Source organism: Bufo gargarizans, chromosome 2 (genome assembly GCF_014858855.1).
Source record: "Bufo gargarizans isolate SCDJY-AF-19 chromosome 2, ASM1485885v1, whole genome shotgun sequence".
NCBI lineage: Eukaryota > Metazoa > Chordata > Amphibia > Anura > Bufonidae > Bufo > Bufo gargarizans.
Window position 1 is genome coordinate 394,956,028 of NC_058081.1, and position 6,849 is coordinate 394,962,876.

Consider the following 6,849-nt stretch of genomic DNA (forward strand, 5'->3'; position numbering starts at 1 on the left):
GTGAAGGAATACATAACAGACCGTGTCAGCATCCTAAATGATCCCTCAGTGCCTAACAGCCACTGGGTGTCCAAGCTGGACACAAGGTACGAACTTGCACTCTATGCCTTGGAGGTGCTTGCTTACCCTGCCGCCAGAGTATTGTCTGAGCGTGTATTTAGTGCTGCTGGTGGCATTATAACAGATAAGCGTATCCGCTTGTCCACTGGCAATGCTGACAGGTTGACTGAGATAAAAATGAACAAGGCCTGGATTGCCCCTGACTTCTCAACCCTCCCAGAGGAGAGCTGAGCTGATGATGAACATAAAGGCAATTTCAATCCATCATTTATAATGTACTCAATCTACTGTAGTGTATTCTCATGCACCTTTTCCATCACAAAAAAAGAGTATATGGTTGAATCTTGTTTTTTCCTCCTCCTCCTCCTCCCCCTCATACAGATTGTATATATTCCCTCCACTCAACTGCAGGCCCTCAACTAAATTTTTTTTAGAGGGTCAGCTCAACTACAGGCCCTCTACTCAATTTTTTTTATAGGGTTAGATCACCTGCAGGAACTCGCATATAATGTTTTAGAGCGTCAGCTGAACAGCATGCACTCGCATATAATTTTTTAGAGCGTCAGCTGAAAAGCATGCACTCGCATATAATTTTTTAGAGCATCAGCTGAACAGCATGCACTTGCATATAATGTTTTAGAGCGTCAACTTACCTGCAGACACTAGCATATAATGTTTTAGAGCGTCCGCTCACCAGCAGGCACTGGCACATAATGTTTTAGAGCGTCAGCTCACCAGCAGGCACTGGCATATAATGTTTTAGAGCGTCAGCTCACCAGCAGGCCCTCGCCCCTAATGTTTTAGAGGGTCAGCTCAGCAGTATGTCCTAGCCCCTTATTTTGGATGGTCATATCAGCAATACCTTGCTCTAAATGTTTTAGAGGGTCACCAGCAGGCCACCAATAAAAAGTTTTTAAGGGTGTATATGATGCACTCCTTTATGTGTAATAAAGGGTGTATTGTAGTACCGGTTCCTTGTAATTTTTGGCAGCCCTTTCATTTAGCGCATAGGCTTTATGAGTGTAGGAGTCCCACTACCTGAACAATTGTACCACAATGTGAATAAGGCCCTCCTTTATGTGATATACAGGCTGTTTTGGAGTGCCTCTTGCTTGTATTTGTTTACAGCACTTGCACTTTATATGCAATTGAATATACAGGAAATAATGTTTCCTAACAATTTTTCCTGTAAAATAGATTTTTTGGGGGGTTTTGTGCGTATTTTTGTCAGTCTGTAAATGTGGCGTACAACACGGGCAGCATTCAGACATCGTCCCTATGCTGTTCCCGATCCATTTCGGTGGTGTTTCTATCACTTTCTGACCTTTTCCAATGGACCAGGCACCCTCCGCTCTGCAGAGCAAGGGTGCCTGATTGTCTCCCATTGACTTCCATTATACTCGGGTGCTCGGTCGAGCATACGAATATAGCAATGTGCTTGGGCCGAACACCCGAATACTTTGGTGCTCGATCATCACTAGTGCATACATGTACTTGCCCAGTTCCTCTGATGATCTGTGCTCCCCTGCAGTAACAGTAGGCAGGATACACATTACACTTCTCTGGGCTGTGTAGGAGGAGGAGCACAGCTGACTCCAGGTCTGCCCCGCCCCTCCTGCCCAGACCAGCAGTATGGAGTGCTGGCAGAGGGGGAGGTATAGTGAAGCAGGAGCTCCCTGCTTCATTATTACAGGCAACCATTTCTATGTCCTATGGATGCACATATAGCTGCCTGAGAGCGGGATATACAGTACCTCACCCATTCCGGGACTGCGGGACAGCCACTAAAATCCGGGACTGTCCCACTAGATCTGGAACGGTTGGGAGATATGCATGTGATATTGGTGGCACCAAACAACCAGGAATAACTGCACATACAAGTATGTGTAGTGTCCCACTAGGTAAAGGTGGGCACTACACAAGGGTTAATGTGTTTATTGCATTTACTGTCATGTGTATGCATTTCTCTGTATTATCTGGGTGTCAGGCCTGTCAGGGTGCAGTTTAGCCTCCCAAGCGTTAGAGGGAGCTAGAGAGCCCTAGTTATATATAGGACGGCCCAGACAGGGGAGAGTTAGTGTATTCTAGGGGACTAGAGCAGTCACCTAGTCAGCCTGAAGCTCCTGAGGCTAAGCTTAGCTCAGTTGAGATACCCCAGTAGTAGGACAGAACCTCCTGGGAGAAACCTGCAGCCACCTTTCCAAGCCAGCAGACAAGACAGCTAGGAAAAGACGGTATTGTAACCTTAAGCAAGTGCCAATACTTGAGGAAGGAATTTATATACCAAGGATTCAAGCCAGCAATTAGGCATCCGGGCCTTGGGATCCAGCCAGCTAGAATAGCTATGGAGATAGAGCAGCATTGTACTGCCAAGCATTAACTGTATGCCCTCCAAGTATCTTGCAAGATTGAAACCTGCTGAGCCATCAAGTAAACCTGCTGTGCATATGTACTGTAAAGGACTGCATTATACACCACTGAAACTGCTTGTATAAAGTTGGACTGTTTTCTAAAGTAAAGCAACGTTTGGTTTACCAACTGTGTACTCCATTAATCCTCCTGCAAACCGGTGTGCCACCGTTACAGGCACTGGCGTCACGATTCTTAAAGGGACCTTACCTCAGGCACTCAAAACACCTGCAACACCCAGGGCACCTCACACACCATCAGGCCTGGTCCCTATTTACCAAGTGTGCCCCAGAGGAACTAGTGTCTACCTCTTCTTCACTGTTGCATGCCTGCCCAGGGTTCTCCTCAGAAAAGTGAGTAACCCTCGATTGCCCATAACCGTGACCTCACTATCGCTATACCCTGCAGGTCTGGCGTGCTGCATATAGTAAATACTATCACACTACTCAAGCTGGTGAACCTACCATGTGAATGTATACACACTGAAGCAATAAAAGCTCCAATATAGAAGGTAGTTGATAAACTAAACTGTTTTTCTGTACAGGACTGGCCTACTGTGTAAATGATCCTTGGTATGAAATCCAACATGTGTTTACTCCCTATTAAAAGTTGAACGTAAATCCAATAGAAATCCAAATGCCACAGCTTTATATTATAAATAGGCAAGAGGGTCTGCTTGTCTGGACTAAGTCAAATGGATGCTCACCATCCAGCAGCTCTCCACACATCATTATTATTAGTAGCATTGTTATTAGTTATTTGAGAGCACCATTAAAGGGGTTATCTGAGTTTTTTTTTTGTTCTTTCTATGTTCCTAACTAGGAACAGCTTTCCAATTCACTCACTTTATCTCCAGTGGGTGGTTTCTCAGATGTCACTGAGGGTCACATGACCTGTGATGTCAGCTTCTCTCTCTGCTCTGATAAAGGTTGTTTACAAGCCTGTAAACCAGACGTCACTGTGCTGGCCACGCCCCCCCCCCCCTTCCCCTTCACTGCCATCTACTCTCTGCTAGGATTCTTAACCCCTTCAGCTGCACAGCTCTGCAGGAAGTGAAGAGATAATGCTGGACACTGGAGTTGATATACTAGAGAGAGCATTACACAAGAAGGTAGGGGGAAGATCCTGTGTGTATTAACAGTGTCATTATACAGCTGGGACTTGTAGTCCTACACATACAACATGCTGCAGAATCTCCCAGCACTCAGGGCAGCTCTTGTATCCACTCCCTTAGCAGTGTCATTATACAGCTGGGACTTGTAGTCCTACACATACAACATGCTGCAGAGTCTCCCAGCAGGCAGACATGTCACTCAGGGCAGCACTTGTATCCACTCCCTTAGCAGTGTCATTATACAGCTGGGACTTGTAGTCCTACATATACAACATGCTGCAGAGTCTCCCAGCAGGCAGACATGTCACCCAGGGCAGCTCTTGTATTCACTCCCTTTGCAGTGCAGGCGGAGGGGCAGAGATTGTTTTTATTGCATGTAAACAAAGGTCCAGAAAAGAACCAGGGAAATGAGGAAATATATATTTTTTTTTTTGCATAAAACCTGCTTAGCTCAGTTATATATCAGATTTTCAGTGCTATATTTTTTTTTCATAACTCGGACAACCCCTTTAACCTTTTCACCTTTCTACCCAGGCCGAATCTGACATTTGTCACTTTATGTGGTAATAACTTTAAACCGCTTTTATTTATCCAGGCCATTCTGAGATTGTTTTCTCATCACATATTCATGACAGTGGTAAAATTGTCTACTTCATGACAGTGGTAAAATTGATTCCAAATATTTTATTTTTATATATAAAAAATACAAAATTTACAAAAAATGTGGAAAAATTAGCAAATTTCCAATTTTAAATTTCTCTACTTTTATAATAGATAGTAATAACTCCAAAAACAGTTACTACTTTACATTCCCCATATGTCTACTTCATATTTGGGTAATTTTGTGAATGCCATTTTATTTTTTGGGGACGTTAGAAAGCTTAGAAGTTTAGAAGCAAATCCTGAAATTTTTCAGAAAATTTCCAAAACCCATTTTTTAAGAACCAATTCAGGTCTGAAGTCACTTTGTGAGGCTTACATAATAGAAACCACCCAAAATTACACAATTTTAGAAACTACTCATCTGAAGATATTCAAAACTGATTTTACAAACTTTGTTAACCCTTTAGGTGTTCCACAAGAATTAATGGAAAATGGAGATGAAATTGCAGAATTTGACTTTTTGGGCAGATTTTCCATTTTAATAAAAAAAAAAATCCACTAACAAAGCATGGGTTAGCAGTCAAACAAAACTCAATATTTATTGCCCTGATTCTGTCGTTTACAGAAACACCCCATATGTGGTCGTAAACTGCGGTACGGTCACACGGCATTGCACAGAAGAAAAGGAATGCCATATGGTTTTTGGAAGGCAGATTTTGCTGGACTGGTTTTTTGACACCATGTCCTATTTGAAGCCCCCCTGATGCACCCCTAGAGTAGGAACTCCAAAAAAGTGACCCTATTTTGGAAACTATGGGATAAGGTTTCAGTTTTGTTGGTACTATTTGTTTACAACATTCATCTTACAGGTTAGATCATGTGGTATTTTTATAGAGCAGGTTGTTTTAGACGTGACAATACCAAATATGACAAAAAATATATTTTTGGGGGTCTCCACATTCTGAAAGCTGTATTTTTTTTTTTTTTTTTTAAAGGATAGAACAGTTGGCTTACTTAGGTTTGACCACGCCTGGTGCTCAGGCTCAAAAGAAACACCCCTAGTTCTGATTGAAATTGGCAAAAGATGGAGCCGGCACTCAAAACACTTGTATTCACGTGGAGAAAAATATTACAATTTATTAATATTATTAAATGCACATATATCTGTCTAGACCAAACAATAACAATAAAATAAAATGATTTGATATAAAACTAATAAAATTCTATACAGAAACACAGGTGCCCTATAGTCACACAAGTATGGGTACATCAGATGTCGGATTCGCTAGATCGAGCTAACTGCATCCGTATCTCCCCTGTGAGGGTGATTAATTAGATCGCAGCTGGCTCAGATAGAGCGATTTCCCCAGCCTAACTTGGAACGGTATCCGCAACAAAGGTCGTATCGTTGTTGCAGAATGTCTCTGTGTATCATATATAGTGTCCAAGCCAATGGTAAATACAATGGTGAGTTAGAAGGTATGCATCTCTAATGTGGCGTTCAAAATGTCCATCCAGTCCGTGATATTCTTATTGTGCTAGGTGCACAGTCTCAGACGTAATATGGGCTGTTGTACCTCTAAATAGAGGAGGCTTTGTATCTTTATGAAATATCAATCTCTTTGAATACTTTTACTACTCACTGTGTGCCTCGATACAATGTCTCGTTCGGTGTGTGGAATGCGGGAATGTCTTGCTGTGGCGTCCCACAGATCAGCTGTTCTCCGCTCCGGCGATGTCAGTTCCGGATTGGTCGAGATCTCGTCCTGCGTGAACTTGGTACACACGTGAGTAGAATAATGCTTCTTTCGATAGCACTTTTTTTGATGAGCTCTCAATCAGATTTTCTTGTGTTGGTACATGGCCATGTATTGTCGAGATTCTATATCACACAGGTGTTCCGCCCAAAAATGTCAAGGTCTGAGTTCAGACCTGCAGGAAAGAGGCTAACAAAATCATTAATCCTTCTCGATTCTGCCCGGGACATCCTCATAATGTGATTGCCGCCCCTCCAGTGTGTGTCCACCTTCTCCAGGGCCACAAATATAATGCCCCTGAGGTTGCTATTATGTGCCACCTTAAAATGTTTGGATAAGGGATGATTCTCATATCCTTTTTTGATGTTGTTTAGGTGCTCTCTTATCCTTACTCTCAGGGGCCGTTTTGTTCTGCCAATATATTGTTTCTGGCAGGGGCACTGGATAAGGTAGACCACACTGGAGGAGTCGCATGTTAGGCAATCTTTGATGTCCATGGCAAACTGGTTTTGGGTGGATTGGACCTTGCTTGTCTTCTTTGGGAATGAGGTACTCCTACACCCTAGACATCTCCCGCATCTGTAGAACCCGTTCATATTCAGCCATTTTTGGACTGTCGGTGCTTCTCTTTTCTTGTGATTTTTAACTGACGGTGCAATTTTAATACCTAAATTTGGTGATTTGGTGAATGTGATAAGGGGAAAAGTGTGAAGTGTCGGTCCAATGACCTTGTCTCTTAATAGAAAGTGCCAGTGTTGGTTTATAATTAGGGATGAGTGAACCCGAACTGTATAGTTCGGGTTCGTACCGAATTTTGGGGTGTCCGTGACACGGACCCGAACCCGGACATTTTCGTAAAAGTCTGGGTTCGGGTTCGGTGTTCGTCGCTTTTTTGGCGCTTTTTGA